The sequence below is a fragment of the Marmota marmota genome, unplaced genomic scaffold (genome assembly GCF_001458135.2).
Source record: "Marmota marmota marmota unplaced genomic scaffold, marMar, whole genome shotgun sequence".
NCBI classification, from domain to species: Eukaryota; Metazoa; Chordata; class Mammalia; order Rodentia; family Sciuridae; genus Marmota; species Marmota marmota.
The window spans coordinates 1,511,292-1,533,385 of NW_026000140.1; the positions used below are offsets into that span (position 1 = coordinate 1,511,292).

Here is a 22,094-nt window from a genome sequence, read left to right on the forward strand (position 1 = left end):
AGAGTTTAGGCATAGTTGTATATTCTACGTTTTTGACAAGTGAAATAGGGCAGACTGTTACTGATGGTGTTCAACAGTGACTGTAAACTCTTAAAATAACTTTTTGGATTTATTACACCTGCTTAGAAATAGGTTGCATTGAGACAGTAGGTTAAGATGAGAGTGTATGCATATATGTGTGTGTGTATGTGTGTGTGTGTATTTATATCTTTACAAATGTCAATGCTGTAGATGACATTAAACTAAATGGTTGGCTAGGTCAATGATTTGAAAAGGAATAGTGGAGAAGCATCCTATCACTCAGAGAAGAACATAGATGACACAGCTCTTGAAATGTTGAACATAGTAGAAGTCATGCATTGTGTAAAAATGTAATGAAGAAGAGAATAGCAGGAGGTCAAAGCATACCGCTAGACTCTGGTGATAGAGTGAACTGTGTGTTTAAAGCATATGTTTATGTTGCTTTTTTTTTTTTTTTTAAATGTGGGGAATATTTGGCTGCACGGATAGCCTTGTGGCTGAAGTGAGAATGAATATGTGCAGCAGAAACATATGCCAATTTTGGGAGATTCCCCAACAAGAGTTACACAGTGACAGCTTTTCCTGTTGGCAGAGCTCTGTGCATTCTTCATCTCTTTGCTACAGTTGCAGAAATATGGACCCTGTAATAAAATGCATTATGGGTGGCACAGATAAAGATCGAGTTTAGTCGTTGCAGGTGATGACAGGCCAAATTAGAATGAACAGCTAAGGGGTGTTGAAAAGTGAATTTATAGAGTTAAATTAAAGAGGGTGTGAAGTGCAGTGTTGTGAATTTTTGACAGTATCACCCCTGGAACTGAGCAGGTGGCTTAGGAATCTAGAGAAGTACCATGTGAGAGAAGTCATACAATTGGGCCAATGAGTAACAGATTGGAGTTTGGAGGAGAATTTGGAGATGGACCACTAAACAGAAAAGATGTTGGAATAAATGTGAGACTTAGAAGGTAACAGAGGGCAGGGGAATAAAGTTAGGAACTTTCCACTGGAATGCCAAGGGAAAGTCTTTCTGGAAGGGATCCTTCAAGTAGCAACTAAAACTATTGGGTCAGTTTTGAGCATAGTCCTTGAAATGCATATAAAAAGCCCACAGTCAATACTTTGGAGGAACAAAAGATAATACCCTCTTCCAAATAAATTAATCCAGCTTGTTTTTTTTTTTTTTTTTACTATCTGTTTTTGGTGAGACTTGAATCAGTATCAGAGGACTCTTCCCAATGCACTTGTGATCCGTTTTTCTCTTTTGTAAGTCATCTATCTATCTGCAACTTAAGAAGAAGAGTGTATCATCTCTGTTGATATTGAAAAGGAGATTCTTATGTAGACATATGGGCCAAGGGATTTTAAGATGATAATTATGTACCAGCTTTTTAGTAAGTAGTGCCAACAGGTAATTAGGAATGAACAGATCAGAAAGCTGAGTCTGAATGTCTGTCAACCACAGAAGACTGCTGCTCTCTGTGGCATTTGAGGGCCAGTTTGAGTACAGCATGTGAAATAGGCAGGGCACTTCACAGTTCCTGGGGGTTGCTGCTTTATGTTATATGCTAGGTTTCTGAGGGGTTCAGTGGAGGCACAGTTGTTAAAGAACAAATTGTTCATTGAGCCTAAGGATATTGTTTGTAGGTTTGCATTTTGTGTTTATTTTTTTCATGTTGCCCATTAAGTAACACTGCAATATGCCTTTAAGATATTTGGTCTGAGTGATCCATTTTGACATGAAGGTTCTCTTAGAAATTGCCATTATTTTCTCTGATGCTTATCACAGAGACTAGATAGATTGGTAGTTGGTTTATCTTGGTGCAGTTCTACTTGAAAGTCAGAATTGTTTCACCCAGATGTAGAAAGAAATTTAATCCTGATTTTGGGAAGCCACAAGCTCTGACACCAAGTGATAATAAAATTCTTAGGACAAAACTCACTTAGTGAAGTATCTACCTAATATATACCATATTGTCTTTCAAGAACAACCATATACAGTCTCTGTTATTCTTGAATCTAGAATGTTTGAGTTACATATGGGTGTGTGTGTGTGTGTGTGTGTGCACATGTACAGTACACACACACACACACACACACACAGATAAAGAGGGAGGGAGATGATGTCCTATTGTCCTATAGACAAGATTCCCACATGTGCCAGCAGTGCATTGTGTGATGCTTATATTATTCTGAGGCAAAACAAAACAAGCAAGTCATATAAATAGTCACTAGATGCGAGTATCTTTGACTTTCCTTGCTTTCACCCCCATATGTAATCTTTTTGTCTATTCCTTTAAAGTTTTGCTGCTCAGGAATTGTTTTATCTTGCTTAGACATCTGTAGCAGCCTTTAATTTTGGAGTCTTTCTCCATGCAGTGGCAATATTGGTCATGATGAGGTGTAAGCCAGGTCATGCCGCTCCTTTGCTGAAAACTTCCATTGCCCTTAGAATACCATCTCAGCTGGGCAGTCTGGTCCACAGTCTCTCTCCAGTCCTGCATTGCAGCCATTCACTCTTAACTCACTTTAATCCAGTCTCACTGATGTTTTAGATCCTTGGTGCTAAAACCTTTTGTACCTCAGGCCTTTTTGCACCTACAAGCCTCTCTCCCTGGAATGGTCACCCTATTCATACCCTGATTAGCTTTTTCTTCCTGTTTTAAAATTTTAATTCTTCAGAGAGGCCTTTCCTTACTACTCCATCCAGTGCAGTTTCCCTAGCACTATTCTTTCTCAGCTCCTTATTTGCTTCCTTCCTAATACCTGGTTTAGCTTGCAACTTTGATCAGTCTACAATTTTGCTTTGAGCTGGTGTTAGATTGGAAGCTCTGGGAGAGCAAGAATCAGGTTTTTTTTTTTTTTTTTTTTTTTGTTCATTGATCTCTCTGGCCCCTAGCACAATGCCTGGAACCTAGCATTTGCTTAATACATGTTCATTGAAGATAAATTGGATAAGTGCATTCCTGGAGAGGCATAAATATTGCTTTTATTTGTCTAAAGATTTCCCACATTCTAGCTGGTGGTTAGGCATAGCTTGGTGGCTTATGCATATAATTCCAGTGGCTCAGGAGGCTGAGGCAGGAGGATCACAAGTTCCAAGCCAGCCTCAGCAAAAGCAAGGATCTAAGCAACTCAGTGAGACCCTGTCATTAAATAATATACGAAATAGGGCTGGGGATGTGGCTCAGTGGTTGAGTGCTCCTGAGTTCAATCTCTGGTACACACATACACAGACACACAGACACACACACATGAAAAAAAGATTTCCCATATTCTAGATGAAGGTCCAGCTGGTTTTCTTGTTTTTAAACTGCACATTTCATTTTCTACTTCCCTGTTCTGCCTTTTTCTCTTGCCATGTAAAATTTGATCCTTTCAATTATTCCATATTGGAAAATGCCTCATAATTTCAGCTTTTGCCAAAGTGGTAATTTGGTCTGGGTAGATGACTCCCAAGTGTATGCAATTACTTGTTACTTACAGGTGATGGGAGAAATTGACCCACAGAGCACAGAGATTCATCACTGACTTCACAAATGCTCCTATTCCAGACAGAGCTCGGGTACCTCTGCCTCAGAAGCCTCATGCAATAGTCATGGAATTGAATAATAAAGAACATTCCTATGAAGAAATAAGCCAAATAACTTGCAGTACTTGAGCACATCAGGGAGATAACATAATTAACAGGTTCATTTAGCTTGGAACAGGATGCTTTTGATTTTCTCCAGCATTCTGGTGTCGATAGAGTTTCTAAAAGGTGGATATGTGTTTGGTCCCTTCCACATTGGGAGTTTTAAAGGAAGCCAGTTAGCCACATGTCCTCTGAGTTCAGCAGTAGCTCCAAGTCCTTGCACAGCTGCTATTCTCAGTGTGGCTGCAGAGCCCGTGTCCCAGCTGGAGACACAGAGAAGGAAATGTGTGTGAGAGTGTGGTACTCTGAGCAATCGGGAGGGAGAGGCTGGGGAAGAAAAGCAAACTAGAAGAACAGGCAGGAGAGACAAGGGAAAGAGGAGGTGGTGTGGAGTGGGTGGTGGAGAGAAAGTTAGATTGTGCTCTTTCTTAAAAATAATCCTTTTGCCTCCTCCACCGTGCACTTTTTTCCCCCTAAGTTAGCAGCTGCCATCATCTGAGGGTTGCCCAGAAAAGTGGGTGGGAAGATGGTCCTGGCTGATAGGATCTGGAAACACAGTGTGGCTTCACACCCTCCATGGTTTTGGCCTCTTCACTTCTCTTTTTGTTAGTGTCCTGGAGTATGTATGGGGTACCAGGGGCCACTGTGTTACTGCAAAAACTCTGAAGACGTGTGAAATGTTGGGAGACACAGCTACAGACAGAACATCCTGCTCAGTACGTTGATCTACTGTGTAATGCATTTTGTGACAAGCTTAAACAGGCATCAGTGCTGGGAGCTACCAACTGCCCCTCGCATACAGGTCTGCCTGTGTGGCAGCGACGTGGTGCTAGCTAGGTGTGCACGGACACTCATTTAGTCTTGTGGCATTTTTTAGTTCTTTGGATGTGTACCAGAATTGACGGATTTATGCTAGTGGACATTGTTCTGTGAGCCTGGGACAATGGTTGCCAGTTGGTGATCCAGTTATATTCAGGAAATTGAAACAGAGAAATGGGCAGCTGCTTTTGTTTGGGGCTTCCGGGTAAATGAACAGAGTAGCTTTTCATAAGAGCCAAGAATATTTGGTATTTTGTCATTTGACTTCCCTTTTTCCCAGTGCACACCCCTATGCCCGCTCCCAACCTGACCTCATACTTTTTAGTATATTTCTACTTTCTTTTTTTTTGGATGTTTTAAATGCTTTTTAGGCAAGACCCTTCACTCTGCCATCATAAAGTAAGATTTCTTTAATTTTTCTATATGCCATTGACATACACCCAAAATGAATCACTATGCAGAGCAGAAGGGAATCTTCAGGGTGAGTATGAAATGAGATAGTGCTGTCTCTGTTTAAAGAAACATGAACAGAAGAACTATACTGTCTACCTCATTCTTATCTCTATTGATGGAAATAGGAGGAAACACTTTATCTTTAGGTCTGAGATCAAAAGGTTTTATATTAAAAAGTAACTGGCCTTTTCAGAAGGGGCCCTTGCTATATGATTTCCCTGGAAAAGCAGAGTGTATTAGGCTGTTAAGAGCACATTTTAGAGGTGGCTTACTTGAGTTAGAATCACAGCTCAAACTTGCAGTATAGCCTTGGAAACAGAGTTGTTTTATGTTTCAGCTTCCTCATCTGTAAGAAGGGGATTGTGATAGAATTTAATTGTATATTCTAAATATCAAATGAGCCTGGCATCTGGTTAGCAATAATGGTCAGCAGTAATTATATTTTGAGTTACCTTGGATACATTCTTCAACCTCATCTTTTTCCCTCTCTTGCATGCAGATAATGCCAAAAGTTTCAGGCTAAAACTTTGTAGAGATTATTCCTTATAAACAACAATTATTATTCTTTAAGCTTGTCTAAACTTGTCTTCTACAAATTCTCATTGGCTATTCCTTTATGTTAGCCATCAGCTTGGTCCTGACTACCAGTAGCATCTTTGGAAGAGTCAACCTAAATTCAGTCTCTCAACTTGCCAGCAGGCGCCAGTCTGAATGTTGGCTGGTAGATACAAGGACCAAGGAAAAGAGAATTTCAGGGCACACAGGTGACAGCTACTGAGCTGCTCTTTTATGTGGTAACAAGTGGCTCTGCTTACCAAGTGTGCCCTTGAATTTAATCAACAGGTGGGATCCCCAGTTCTGCACCCCTGCAAGCCAGTAGCTTCTCTCTTTGTGTTCCTCAGAGAAGTTAATCTGATTAAGAACAAGTCAGGAATCTGAAGGCAGTGCTTTGTCGGAAGGAGAACACTTGACCTCTTGTGTTTTGGGTGGTGCTGGGTTGGCACAACAATATTGTGCTTCGTGTGATACAAATAATGGTTGTTTATTCCTGTGGTGCCAATGGACATGAAAGGATGGTGTCACGGTGCTTCTGTCTTCTTTAGCCAGTTGACTATATAAATATATCAGAGAGCCTTGACTTCTGAAATACAGTTCTCTTGAAGTCACCTCAGAGTGCCCTCCAATTGGCAATTCTTATAGTATTCATTTCCTGTTGCTACTGGCTATTCTCTTCCAATAGTTATTCCATTTTATCATGCCATGGGATGTTATGAATAGTGTGTTTACGTGTGTCATGGGAGAGTTGATGTTGTTGCTATTTATAGTGACTCATGAGTTCAGGAGGCCTCAGAGGTTCTAGTGTACTCCAGGTGCTGGGGGTATTCAGGGCTAAAAAGAGATTGTAACTTGGAGTGGAAAATGGGGGAAAACCAGAAAGGAATGTGGAATTCAAGTTGTGAAGTACTTCTTAGTGAAGTAAACAGGGTATAAATGATTATCTGCAACAGGCATTGTTACTACCTTAGCAGAAGATGGGACACAGCCTGTGGTTTGGAGTTAAATTTGTGAAGCAGGGAGCATGAGTGTGAGTGCGTTTGTGAGTGTGTGTGCACGTGCACGCATATGTGCAATTGGAATGTACACGAGGAGTGACAAATTGGCAAGGACTTTTTTGGAGTGGTGTTCTGTTTAGGAAATTTTTCATATGGAAGCAAATAACTTTAAAATGACATGTGTTCTCAATATGAGGGATTTCAACTCAGGGCTTTGTGAGTATGGCCTGTTAAAGCAGAAGTATTGGGGTGAGGAACCATGGGTGCACTCTATAAATAAGTTCTCCAGAATTCTTCCATGACCAGAATCTGAAGGAAGGAATGTTAGGTTCTTTTAATAACTTTCCCATAAACAGGAGTTTTATTTGAGTTTTCATCACACTTTGATAGAGGTGTTGTGAGTATGGAGCCCCCATTTTCCTTTGTCTCTAGAAACAATCTTAATTATCTTTGGTTCTTTCCTGTTCTTTCTCTACCATAGCCATCCATTCACTGACTTTCCTTCAGTGTTTCTTATATCCACTCTTCCTTTGAATTCCCTGGGCAATATCTTTCTATTTGGTTTTGCAGCCTTTAGGATCTTCCTTGAAATAGAAGTTATTTTAGATAAGGCTGCCAGATATCTAAAATATCAGTTTCATCTAGTATCTCTTTAATTATAAAAACAAACAAGTGAGCAAAACTCTCCTCATTACTCTGCATTAATTAAAGCTGGCTCCTAACTTGGAATTCATAGATGTTTAAGAGTAAATTGACAATGTAACAGAGATTCCACTATTTACCGTCAGTATTTTAAAAAGCATAATAAAAAGTACACAGATTTTCCCTGACCTTGTAAGTTTATTTATACCAACTTGCAATGACTTTGCCAGTGTTTTTACTAAATATATATATTTTTGTTCATTCTAATAAGTTATGCATGACAGTAGAATGAATTTTGACACATCATATGTAAATGGAGTATAATTTCTCATTCATCTGGTTGTACATGATGTAGAGTCACACAGGTCATGTAATCATATATACATATAGGGTAATAATGTCCAATTCATTCTACTATCATTCCTACTCCCATGCCCCCTCCCTTCCCTTCACTCTCCTCTGTCTAGTCCAAATTGTCTCTGTTCTTCCTCACTTGCCTTATTGTGAATTAGCATCCTCATATCAGAGAAAACATTTGGCCTTTGGTTCTTTGGGATTGGCTTTTTTCACTTAGCATAATATTCTCCTATTCCATCCATTTACCAGCAAGTGTTTGAATGCCTGCTATATACCTAAATTATACAGATTGGTATGTAGACTCGAATGCTTCCAGTAGTGACTGACCTCTTTCAGGTGTGTGTCATCTCTCCAGTGGTATCATTAGAGCCCCTCAGGGCAGGAGCAATATTACATGCATCTTTTGAACTATGTTCTGCAAAAGCATATCCATTTAAATGGACAAGTAAATAAAACATTCAGAAATTACTTATTAGGTTCTAATAGTCTAGTCTAATAAAATAAAAACTTGAGAGGAAGGGTTGTGTAATTTATTCAATATTAATAAATAACTTGGCCAAAAAATGCTATTCCCAACTTAAATCCTTATTGAAATGTGACTAAAATAGAAAGAGCTTTCCAGTAGGTGTGTTTCTGAATAATGGTGAAATGAAGAGGAAGAAGGCTTGGAAAAGTAAATTTTCTCATGCTATAACTCTTCAGCTTTGTTTTGCAATAAATGATTTGCATGTAAATAAAATAGAAATTGTCTTTGTTTCCAAAATAGAGATAAAAGTGCTACCCCGTGTATAGAAAAATATTAAAATATCAAGATTTGTGAAAATATGCAGACCAATGTAGGCATGCAAAATATTATTTCAGATGTAATTTTTCAAAGAGCCATATAGCTTGATAAATTGGAATAAGCCTGCTTGTGTGGACAACTATTTATTTAGGGTTCATTCCCATGATGATGAGTGAGGATAGCACATAAAAGAGGTTACTTATGATAGTGATAATTGTTAATTAGATGTGCCCTGAGTCTGTTTGTAGCATTTGTTACAGAGAACTTTAAGAATTGATTTTATATGTGTATCTGGGATTAAGGTCTGTGATCCTTTCAGAAATGAATTTAGATGACCTTTAGACATGTTTCTCAGAATTACCACTTAATGATTCTGAAACAATAACACCTCTGGAATTTATATGTTCTTTTGCTGATTATCACTTAAGCAGAATTCTTTCTTTCTTTTCTTTTCTTTCTTTCTTTTTTTTTTTTTAAAGCAGGATGCACTTGATATCCTTGTTTGAAAGCCACTTCTCATGGTAATGGTATTGTGATCCAGCAATTTGTATTAAAGTCATCTTTTTGCCAGTTACTAAAGTTTTAGCACAAAGGCCACAGGAGAAAGCAATTATTTTAAATTGATTCTGCTTCATTGATGAGTCTTTGGGAAGGAATAACTTGAATTAATGGAAAATGTGATTTGGGGATGTAAATTTATCATAAACATGTGAACCTGGTAGCTGGCTATGTTTGTTCAAAACTGAAGTTGTTTTTATCTGAAAGTGGGGTGACTTCTATTAGCACAGCACTGGAAAAGTGATTTTTATAACTAGAAATTCACTGCACATTTGCCTGGTATCTGGAGTACACGTGAGTAACTATAAAACCCCAAGTTAATTTTTTGTCTAATTATACTTTGTTACTTTTGCAACTGCTGAATGCCACAAGCAAATAGGAAAAAAAAAATCAAAAACATTTTGAATTATTTTTTACTGTTGTATACACAAGGATATGACTAATAGTCTTCTTTGATCTTCCAATTCCTAAATATAGATTTTGAGTAAAGAGGTATTCTGGTTAGGAAGGATTGAAAATAAGTAACTGTATTCTACTGGCTATCTCAGTTAGATGAAATTCTGACCAGAGTTTTTGAAAAGCATGTAAGCATGGCTCGAGGAAAGATCTCTGACCTATTATTTGCATGCTCAAATCAAACCTGGAGGGTTTGTAGATCTACATTTTCTTTAAGCTCTTCTTAAATAAAAAAATATTTTTTAATCAAATTTATTTTTATTTTATTTTAATTGGTGTACTAATTATACATATTTATGGGGTACAGTGTGATATTTTAATACATGTATACAATTTAGAGTAATTGTATACAATCAGGGTAATTAACATTTCCTTTACCTCAAATGTTTATCATTCCTTTGTGTTGGGAACTTTAAAAAAATCCTCTGTTTTAGCTATTTTGAAATATTCTGTAAATTGTTGTTAACTGTAGTCGCCTTACTATGTGTGCTATGGAGCACTAGTACTTATTCTTCCAATTATCCATTCTCCCCCTATTAACTTCCAGCCTCTGAAGACCTCAGTTCTACTCACTCCTGAGTAAATACAATGGGATAAATTTAAGGATCTTCTTTGTGAATTTTTAAATTATTTTTAAAGTTTTTTATTCTAATTAGTTACACATGATAGTAGAATGCATTTTGACACATTGTATGCTAATGGAGCATAACTTCTCATTTCTATGGCTGTACATGGTGCTGAGTCACACAGATGGTATAATTATACATGTATATAAGGTAATAATGCCTATTTCATTTTACTGTCCTTACCATCCCCTCCGTCCCACCCTTCCCCTTACTCCTTTCTACACAATCCAAAGTTCCTTCATTCTTCCCTACCACCCTGCCCTCACCTTTGGTCTTAGTGTATTTTTGTATATAGGCAGAAGTGGCAGAGATGGTTTCCTTGGTTGGCAGATGAAGAGAAAGTTTCATCTTAATAACTGAGAGGGAACGGGGGATCTTTAATTTAATAAAGGCTCATATAAGCTTAGGTAAAAAGAAATCCATCAAGGGCAGTGTATAAGCAGAAAAACCAATCTGGAGAATGCATTTATTTTAAAACATCAATTGAGGGCTAAACAATGTCACTGAGTTGTGAATGACAAGCACAGGGATGATGCTGAAAGTAGTAGGAGAGAGAGAGCTATGACATAGTTTGAGCAAAGAAGAGAAGAAGTGAAGGGACCCCTCACTATGGAGAAAGGCAGTGAGATCAAAGAGCAGAAAAGCCACTGGTGAGTGGCAAGGGACACTTACCCTTCAAACTAGAGCCCTGCAACTTAATAGTAGCTTAATAGTACCAGGCTTCTACATTCTCCCTTCATCCTAGTTTTCTTGAGCTAGTTTTTTTCCCCCCCAAGCATGATTATTAATGATTGCAGTGACTCTCCAGTCTATAACTAGTTTTCTTTCCTTCCCCCGCTTTTTTTTGTACCTAGGGATTGAATCCAGAGGTACTTTACCACTAAGCTACATGTTCAGCTCTTTTTATTTTTTATTTGAGACAGAGTCTCACTAAGTTGCTTAGGGCCTTGCTAAGTTGCTGAGGCTGACCCTCTTGCCTCAGCCTCCCTAGTCGCTGGAATTACAGGTATGTGTGGTCCACCTCACTTCCCTTCATTCTTATATCCACATTATGTCTTTGTATTAGTTTTAGAATCACCTCTATGAGACAGCTTTCCTGCAGAGAGCTTGGGCCTTGTCTTGTAGCTATGCTTTCTAAAAATTCCCTTTAAGTACTCTCTGGTCTTTGGGCAGCAGGTATATTGCTCAGTGGTAGAGCGCTTGACTCACATGCATGAGGCCCTGGGTTAAAAAAAAAAAAATGGAAAAAAAGTGTCTAGTCATCTTGCAGATCACTTTAACTCTGCAATTTAATTTATATTCCTTATAGGAGACTTCTCCAAGGCTTTGTCTTCAGCCACAAGACAAAGCTGGATTAAGATGTTCACTTTTTACAAAGATGCTATCTTGAGTGTCCACACCATATCCAAGGCTGGCCGCTTGGTAATCTGCCTGATGACAGTGGAAATTCAGAGTGAGGCAATGGGACTTTTTTGGAAGACAGCTGGGTCTAGGGGAATTTTTGTAAGCAATGAACCATTCTTTAATTGAAACCACTGGATGTGGTTAGTAGTTTATTTTAAAAACACCATATGTTACTTCATTCCTATAGACTGTGACAATCATAGTTTAATCAAAAGCTGCTTGTGACATTTCTGTTTAGTGTTCATAAAAGAGTGGTTTGCTTCCTTGAAATCCTGAACTCTGTGCCAAATGCCAACACATTTACAATTATAGTTTTGCTTTTAGGCAGTTGTGCAACTTTCTGAATATGTGGTAGGTTTTAATTCATTTTTGTCACTTTCACTAATTTGTCATCTTCTTAAATGGAAAAATGTTTTCTTAGCCTTTTGTTTGGTAAACAAAACTTTTACTCTTTTCTCCATGGTTCCCCTGAGAGGAAATAAGCTAATGTAACTGCTTTTTGACTCTCCTTTTTGGTCAGAAAGCCAAGCTAATGCATGATCTCACTGAGACATGATCTATTTGTATGAACTGTAAGCTTGTAAGCTTGTCATCATCCCTCATGGTCTGGGGGCAGGCACCCTATTAGCCACCATAACAGGGTGAGAAAAGAGATACTGCCAGATCCCTGAGCCTTCCTCTCAGCACAGTGCAAGACAGTTCAGTCCATTTTGATCCAACCCAAGAAATATTTATGGAGCACTTCTCCTTTTCAGGCATAGTCCTGGGCCCTGGGGCTGTGGAGATGAAAATGTCTTATAAACAGATAGTTTGTGTGTGTGACACAATCAGATAAATGTAAAAGAATGTGATAATTGCTAATAGTGGTGTTATGACAGCATAAAAAAATGGTGAGGGTATTTGGAGATGGCCTCACAGAGGAAAAAGCTCCTGATTCGAGTCTTGGAGGGGCAGGAGCGTATCAGGAGGTGGGGCAGGGAGAGTGAGGAGCTGGCTATATTTCCCTAGGAATGGAGAATTACAGGTGGGGAATAAGATGAGGTGCTTCTTCAAAAGTATCCCTCTCCTTTTTAGGAGGAAATACTATGGTTGTTGTCTTTCTGTACCTAAACTGACCACAAAAGCCCATTTTGGGAGACTCTGTTTAGTAGTTTGCCTAACATCACTCTTCCCTGTCTCAGAACTCTGAAGATAAGTTCAATCCATCTTGATCCAGTTCAGTAAATATTTATGAAGTACTTCTTCTCAGGTGTGGTTCACAACAGAAAAGTGCCAGCTGAAGTCCTTGACTTCCCAGGTTGCCCTGTGGTGAGGGGTGGCCATGTGACTTAGTCCTGGCCAGTGAGATGTAAGCTTAGGTGTATTGCATTATACATTTCTGTTAATACTGACTCCTGTGAGAAACATCTACACAAAAAATTTCTAAACAATATCTAATGGGTGTTGTGAATGAATGTTTTTGTTCTATTATTTTCTATGTAAGTAGTAAAAAACTGTCAGGTACATTCACTTCCATCTCTTAACTTTGTTCTTGTTGCTGGTGAGCCTGAGTAACTGCTTACATTTTGCAGGTCAGTTTGTTTATACCATATGTCTATCTGTTCTCTCTATATATACACAGAGGAGGTTTATGAGAAGTAATTAGAGTGAATCTGTGTATTAGGTGATTTGAGTTTCATTGATGGAATGTTGATAATGATAATAATAATGAATATTGAACAAAAGCTAGGGTCTAAATTCCTTGCCAATACATAAAAAAGTGAAATCTTAATTTTCTTCACTCAAACCTGAGGGTACTGTCCTCCTTTCTGTGTTTGAAGGCTCCCGGAGCCTCTGAGCAACTTGACATTATACGGTTGGCAAGTGGCGTTGCTGAGATGTGGATCTGGGGCTTTCTGATTCTAAGTGAAGGCTCTTAACCACTGCACTGTGGTTATTATGAGCAGGCTTTTTGACAGCTTTATACTAGAGTGAATGGAATTTGAAAGCACTGTATGTATCTAAATTCAACTTGTCTTGTCAACATGAATTCTTATGCTGTGCTGTAGAGTGATACTGAACTTGGGCAGAAAGGATAAAGAAGCCCTTCCTTTCCTCCTACAAGATCCTCCATGTTTAATCCAGAAATCTTAGCTTAGAATCATATTGTGCATACTTTTATTTTTTTGGTTGATTTTCTGGGTACAAAAAATTACACTTATTATTGGAAATGTAAATACAACAAACCATAACCAAAATAGCTACCACTGACTAGACGAAATGGATAGTGTGGCTGGATTTTACTATAGACTGATAATTTTCCTATCAGCCTGTTTATTTTGTTCAAATCTGTGTATTTCTCTATCTACCCAGTTTTCATTTTGTTTATGCATTTCATTTGTTTATTCACTCATATATATTTTTTTGAATTTTAAAGTTTTGAAATTTGGTCAGTTTTCTTGGTTTCTTCTCAGGGGTGTGTTTTTGAAACATTTTGGCTTCAAGTGACTTTATTTAGTCACCCAAGCTTCCCTCCTCTAAGAAAGTCCTTACCCATCCAATTTGTTCCTGTCAAGCAAATGAAGTTGGGAAAAGTTATTCAGTACTGAGGACTTTAGGGAGAATCTCTCAGTAAACCCTAGGATCATGTCAGTATCAGGAAAGAGGAGATGACTTGTTAATGCATTCATCCCTTTACCTAAAATATTTATTGAAACCAGGTGCTGTGCTAGGTGCTGGGGTTAGGAGAGGGAACAAAATTAAAAACACTTTCTTCTCTTAGGGAGCTTTTAGTCTGGCACTTACTGATCAGACACCCATAGAGAGAAATGTGAAATTGCACTTGCAGTGAGTCTTGTGGTGGAGTGTGGTTCATGGTGCTGTAGTTTGATATTGGTAGAATTTGGTTAAGTTGGGGGATTGTGGAAAAGCTTCTCTGAGAAAGTCCTATTTTAATTGAGATCTGAAGGATGAGAGAAAAAATTAGAAGACTCTAGAGAAGAACACTGTAGATTAAATGGAAAAAAAAAAGCATAAACAAGGCTCTGGGCCAGGAGGAAGGATGATGAGTTGAGCAGGCTTATCTAAGACTAGCCATCGAACCTGACCTAGGTAGGAGGAGGCTTCATTGAGAGAAGTTTGATCTAGAAAGTAATTCCATTTTCCTTGACTCATATTTGAGAAAATGAAAGGTACCAATTTCATGTGGATATAGAATATAGAATATATAATTCCCAATGCAGGTAAACGCACATCTATATTTAAGGCATAAAGTAAATTAAAGCACCCATTTTTAACCTAAGTTGAATTGAAACTTTTATGTTTACCAACTTCCTTATTTTTTTCAATGCTGGGTTATCTAGGAACCACTCCCAACTTCTGCTTGTATATTTAACTTTCTTTTCTGAAAATATTGCTTCCTACAATATTAACATGCCAAATAATGCCTGTGTTTCTAAACCTCTCGTGAGTGTCAGCTAAAGTGTTGGGTGTTGGCATGAAAGGAGCAGTCCTACCTTTTCTAGTGCCTCCACAATTTTTATGTTTTGATAAACTCATCTGGCAGTCAAGAAAAATCTCTTGAAATTTCTGCAGTTTCAAAGTCTAGAAAGATGGAGGGGCACACCATTCCAGATGAACGTTCAGTAGCACTGAGTTTAAATCATACACAGGCCTTTTCTATCTGTGATTCACATGGTGTCAGGAGGAGAAGGAAGATCAAGTGACAGGGTCAGGAGGACACAGAGCCTCAGCCCTGCTTTTGCTTGCTCAGTGACTTCCTTCCAGAATGACTCGACATGCATCACCAGAACACAGGAGGTACGCACCATGGTGATTTATACCATGGTTTTGGTTTGTTAGTTTATTCTGTCATAGCCAGAGCAAGAAAAAAACTGGCGATGCAAAGAGAGATTTTGTTTAACTGGAGGAATTTTGAAACCTTTGTGAACTAAGTACACCAGTGTATTTTTATTCATGGTGCTTTTGAAGTCTGTGATCAGGAAATGTGTTTTCCCTAAAAAGAAATCAGAAAAGGTCCCAGGAGGGCCTCATTGACTGTAACAAAATATGTTTTTTTAGAGCATTTTTCATGTTTTCACACTATTCTTTTTCTCCCTTTTGCTCCAAGTTGCATTTTTCCATCAGAGTTATTTTGGATGGAATTGGAAGTATTCTCTGGCTCTTTGTGCACAGTTCCAAAGGCCATTCAGAGAGTTGACTAAGCTGAGTTGGCCATACATTGCCAAACATTTTATTTTTGTGTAGTGCTATATAACTTATAGAGACTTTCATACGTATACCCTAATTGTTCCATCACCCTGATGCAATTAGAACCAGCATTATTCCTGTTTTATAAATATAAATTTGAGGTTCCCCAATCTAAGTAATTTGCCTGAGGTCACACCTCCTATGTTGGTCGAGGAGTCAGGTTTAGAACAACGTCCTTGGACTTCTGGTCTGGCTCTCTTTATATCATATCATGAAACTGAAATACCAGAGTGATTGGACTAAAAATGAGGAACATTTGATAGTGTGCAATCAAATCCTGGAGGGTTCCATTATTCATTTCTCCAAAGCTTGGTATATTCAAAATTAGAAAATTATAGCTATGAATAGTTGTTTTCCACTTGATTGGTCTAAAGTCAACTGAGTCCTAGAGAAGACTCTTTGAAAGTGTGTTGCCGTGGAGATGGATGAGCATAGCCATGTAATAGCTTCCACGAATTTGAAATTCCAGCAGTTTAGGTGACAGTTGTGTCTTTCTGAAGGGCGTGGGCAGATTCTGAACGGGCTTTTCCCGTTGCTCATCAGCTTGGCCGTGGCTGCTCTTATTCCAGCAGTCACTCATTTTCACAGATGTCTTTCAGAAGTCTTTTTATGCTCTTCTTTTTTGTGTGTGTGATACTGGGGATTGAATCCAAGAATGCTCAACTACTGAGCTACATTCCTAGCCCTTATTTTATTTTTGATTTGGAGACAGGGCCTCACTAAGTGACTGAAACTAGCCTTGGACTTGTGATCCTCTTACCTCAGTCTCCCCTGTTTCTGGGATTATAGGCATGGGCCGCAGCACTCAGTGGTTGTTTCTTTTCTAAATTCAGAATATGTGGAAGCCCTTTCTTTTTGGTGTATTTCATTTCTTATCCTTGCCTATCAAATAGCTGGCATTAGGAAAATTCACACAGACTTGAGCAGGGACTCAAAACACTTGTGTAGTAGTTTGGACTTAATAAAGGCTGTCACCTCTGTGATTGTGTTTGATCTTCTTAATAGCCTTATGAGAAATCTAAGCCAGTATTACTCTTCCTTTTTTTTTTTTTAATAAATGTAGGCAGCAAGATTTATGGAAGCAATATCTTAACAGTGGTTAAAACCATGGGCTTGAATGGTAGTTTGACTTCAGCTCCTACGTGCCTTACTCCCTAGCTCTTGACAGTGGGCAAAGTACTTGGTTATTCTAAGTCTCAGTTTTTGTAATCAATAAAATGAGGTGGGACATCTACGTGCCTTGTCAGGTTGTCCTATGTTTTAAGTGAATTTTAATGCCTTCAAAGGACACTGGCAAAGGATTAGGCTTGGTGTGTACTAGTTATTATCAGTAAGCCACTTGATTACACTCATGCATTAGCAAAGAGCAGAGCTGGGCCTTTCAACCCTAACCTCATTGTCTTTCCAGCATACCAGCAGTTTTCTTCTTTTTCTTCTCCATGGGAAGGCAGCTGCTATACACTAAGCTGTTAGTGAAGGCAATGGGTTTTTGAAATAAAAGACTTAAGATATTCTGTAAGAACGTCTGAATTCTTGGAATAAGTCTGCAAATTATTCTAAAAATGGAGAAACACCTACTGTACTATTAAGAGAAGCTTGGTTCTAGCCCAAATTTAACTTGAAAAAAAAAATCCCCCTCTGGTTCATGTTAATAGTATATGAGTACTTTGGGATATAGCAGTTTTTCCACTGTCATTGGTAGGGGATTAAGGTTGGATTCCCATGTTATATGCCCCTACCCACAGTTCCTAGGATGAATCTGGTGAGAGTGAGGGGTGAAGCTGCAGGCTCATTGGGGAACAAACCATGGTTTTATTGGCACTGTCTTCCAAGCAGATCAGTGTAGAGGAAAGGCCAGACAACAGATTTGTTCAAGACATTTACTGGATTGGGATTGTCCCTTGAAAAGTTTACATTCATGTTCATCATGCCTTGTCTTATAAGGAGTCTTGCTGGAACTTTCTAGAGAGCCTAAAGTGGTGAGGTGGCTGCTTCTGGCCCCCCTCACTACACATCTTCCATATCTGCCTGCAGGGGGCCTCAGTGCAGCACCATAACAATTTATGTGTCTGCCTATACCTTTACTTGTTTGAAAATTCTTCTTCTCTGATTATAAAAATATTAAGGTTTGGCTTATATATAGCATTTGACATGTTACAAAGCATGCTTGCACATAAATTATCTCAGAGGTCTTCAGTGATTTTTATTTCTACCTTACATGAAAGAATATAGATCTAAAAGGTGAATGAATTGCCCAAGGAGCAGGACAGGTGTGAGAAAAATAGGACTTGAACATCTCAAATCTGGGACTGTGAATACAATTGGTATCTTCTCTGAGGCTGATTTAATTAGTTGTCAGTTAATAGATTCATACATCTACAAAGGTTTTGCTGTATCTTGTAATAACAAATGAAGGAGCAAAATAGAAATCACAGCCAGGGGGGCCACACAATGTGCAGAATCACTAGGATCAATTTTGTTCCTAGAGTTGCCTTTAATTTGTCTCTGAGCCTCCTGGCAGCCAAGATAAAAAGAGAGATAATCAGTTACAGATTTCTTATCAGAAAAGGAAAAGCACACTAAAGAGAAGTAAAGATTTTACTAGTAATTCATTCTAAAAGGATTGTTTCACGTGAGGCTTCAGATAAGGTCAATAAGAATAATAGAAGATAATGCTCTCAATCAAAGTTTTACAGCTATGCAATAACATAAAAAAATGCATTACAAGGGGCCTGTCATTTGTTAGGTGCCCTTCGTGTTTGGCAGTCCGAAGGGAACTCCACCTGCCTTATTTTATTTAACCCTCATAAACATTTCATTATTGCAACTATCACTTAATGGTATCATTTTGTCTATTTAATGATAAGGAAAACCAGTTCATGCTGCTTCCTCAGGGTCATGCAGCTAGGAATCCTGCAACTCAGATCAGACCTTGTCTGATTCCAGAGTCCATGTTCTCTCTACTCTCTCCTGCTGCTTGTCATGCTATGGGGGAGGTGAGTCAACTAAACACAAGTGCACTGGGCCCTCCATACCTGTGTGTTCTGCATCCACAGATTCAACCATCAGCAGATGGAAAATGTTCAGGAAACAATCGCATCTGAATTAAACATGTATCAATTTTTGGGGGGGTCATTCTTTAAACAATACAGTATAACAATGTCTTACATAGCCTTTGCATTAGCTATTATAAGTAGTCTAGAGATTATTAAAGTATAGGAGAGGATGCTTGTTGGTTATATGCAAATACTGTGTCATTTTATAAAAGGGACTCGTGCTTCCATGGATTTGGCATCTGTGGGAGGTTCTGGAACCAATTCCCCTAGATACTGAGGGATGATTGTGTTTCATCTTCCAGTGGTTCTACTTTACCCAGGAATGCATTTTTACAGGACCTAGATTAGAGGGTCTTCTCTAATTTCACTTCTCTCATTCAGGAGGTGAGTGTATAGAAGCTCATATTCTGCTGCTGCTTGAGAGCATTTTCCCTAGAGTGGTTGATGATGGTTTGGTTGTGGTTGTCAAATACAGAGCACATTAAATACATTATCTTCGTTCATCCTCCCAACAACCCACGAAGGAAGATGCCAGATGGAGAAAGTGAATTTCACAAAACCATATTGATGCCCAGTGGCAGGATTCAAATACAGATCTTCTTGGCTCTGATGAGCATGTGCTACACCATTTTACTAGGGGGCCTCTTGTTAGGCAAGTGGTAAGATTGTTCATTTCTTGAAAAAAGTTGAACTGCGAATCTGGGCTCTTATCTGGAAGAAAGACCATCTTACCATAGCTCTCAGAGAGACTATGGGATACCATCATATGACCCATAGGCAAGGTGGAATTTTCCTTCAAAGGCAGTTGCTTCCACTTCAGTTGGTGCTCAAGCCTTCGTGTGCACAGTTACACATGGCAAAGCATGTGTGATATGACTTTGACATGCAAAAATTTCAAGAAGATTTGCCTGATGATTTTTCACAACCACAGGTAAACCTTAAAAATGTTTCACTGGATTCCATTTTATAGGGTCTGTGAGGAAACCACCAGGGTGAATTAACTACTAGACATAGAAATGTCAAAAATTGATATGAACAACTTTAATTTGGGAGAATGCAGCAAAAGTAATAATTTCAGTTTAGAATACTTAATTCAGAGCTGTTCTTTTTGACAGGCCTTAAATACCATGATCAATTATATAAGTAATGTTACTCCCATTTTGTGATTATTCTAATAATAATCGTCATCATTTCTACCAACAGCACAATAACAATAGGTAGTGTTCTCTGAGTACTGTTCTGAGGGTTTGATAAGAAATGGCTCGTTTAATCCTCATAACCCTGTGAGGTAGATATAATGATTAACTGTCTAGATGAAGAACTATAGATAAGTGAGTTAGCCACTCAAGAACCACAGCTGGCGCATTGCACTTGATCCATCTTTATATGTTTGGTAGATCAGGTAAAGATGCTTGTAATTGCTTTTCTCTGTTGCAGGGAACAATGCAACCAGTTTATGTGCCAGTATTTCTGCATTTTTAGAAGTAGAATTTAAAATAAAAGGGATAGGAATGCAGAAAAAGTAAAACAGTTGCTTGCTTAACTTGTGAGGAGACTATTCCTGAACATCCTAATTCTTGTAGTGGGGCAAGTATCAAAAGACTGGGTATATTTTTTGAGCTCATGTAGTTTGGTTCATAAATAGTTTTAGTCCACAGAATGAAAATCTGTTTAAAAGTTCAAAAAGATTCCTCCGCCTCCTCCTTCTCCTCCTCCTCTTCCTCCTTCTTCTTCTTTCTTCTTCTTCTATATATGAAAAGTTGTAAATGAACACAATACCTTTATTTTTATTTTTATGTGGTGCTGGGATGGAACCCACTGCCTCACACATGCTAGGCGAGCATTCTACCACTAAGCCACGACCCCAGCCCTAATTTTCTTTTTATTATAAAATAAATTTATTGGAAGTAACCTTACATAATTTGTTGCCAATATTCGATGTTACAAACTTTAAAGTCTTTGAGATATGCAAGATCCTTATGTATAATGGTATAAATCCTATTATTGAGGTCTCACTTTTATAATTTCCTTCTGTTTCTTCTTATAAAGGCCTGTTATATGATTTCCATAAATATGTTCAGTAAATGGAGAAATAAACTGGGAGAGAAACCTGTATATTTTTATAATATACACACTTCTCACACAGATACATTTATTAAGAGATTCTTAATAAAGATTTTTCCATTGGAACAGGTGGGTACTGATGCTGGTTACCAGTTTGTATAGTGAACAACCTCTTCTCCATAGCACCCTGTGAGTTCTGGGTCTGTGAGGCAGTGTGTCAACTTCTTCCTCTCTACATCACTGCCAGAAAGGGTTAGTCTTATGATTGTTCTTGATAGAGTCCTCCACAAGGTAATGCACAGTGTTTAAATTACTTATATTAGGGGACTTTTGTCCAAACTCCATTTTCTCCTTAAACCGAATATTGGATTGAACACTTGAGAATTCTTTGTATTGATAGAGAAAATATTAGCATAAAATTTTGAAAGAGTAGCCAAGTATTTAAAAAGTGTAGCTCTGAAAAACATACTGGTTACGTATTGCATACTGGAATAAGATTGACCTGAATTAGATGTATGGCCTTGAGCTAGTTTACTGACTTGTTTAAATCTTAGTTTCCTCATGTGAAAAATGGGGTAATAATACCTAACTCATGGGATTATTATGATTATTAAATACCATAATCAATATGAAGTGCTTAGCCTACTGATTGAAATAAACTTTCAATGTACATATGTACCACTTAAGATTATTCATTAAAAATGGAGTAAGTTATGCTCTGAGTCTATTTACTCATAAAGAATTAATTAGAGCAAAGTGTTTGATAAGAATTGGAGTGTCCCCACACATCACATAACATTCGTAAGTAATTTCAGTTTCAGAAGTCAAGTTCCCAGATGTATTTAATGTCGCCAGAGGGTCAAGTCCTGGAGAATTTTTTCCAGTCTGAAAGAGATGAAGGTGGTCCTGTAGTAGAGCAGACAAAACCTTGCCAAGGTATAGTTCCAGTCAGCTGTGACATTTACCAGCTCTGATGTTGGGAGCGTCATTGAATGTGTTTGGGCTTCAGTTTACTAAGCCATGAAATGAGGAATTGGTATGGGTAATCTCTAATTTTTCTTCTGTTCCAGCTCTTATATTATTTTACTCTAAACGAGTATAGGCCATATGAAACTAGATAAATTAGTCAGGTCAGTTAAAAAAAAAAAGTTACCAGAAAAAGAGTTCTTTCTTTCTTTCTTTCTTTTTTTCAATAGTCACAAATAAGACAGAGGAAATAAATGAAAATAAAACAAAAACTCCAAAGTAGGTTGCTGGAGAGTCTGTTTCTTTACTTCCAAGTGACCAAGTGACCCTTTTATTGTCTTTTTCCTTGATTCCTTTGGAGAAATGGCCTCAGCTTATTCACAGTCCTAGGGTCTTTTGCTTCCTTCCTTGCCTGAAAAAAAAAAAAAATCTTTTAAATTCTTTCATTGCAACAGC

At 38.1% G+C, this 22,094-nt stretch overlaps 1 protein-coding gene across 5 annotated transcripts in view; it reads left to right on the top strand.

The window, feature by feature from the left end:
* Positions 1-22,094, top strand: part of Slc4a4 (solute carrier family 4 member 4) — a 335,973-nt gene that overhangs the window by 61,912 nt on the left and 251,967 nt on the right. The window lies entirely within an intron of this gene.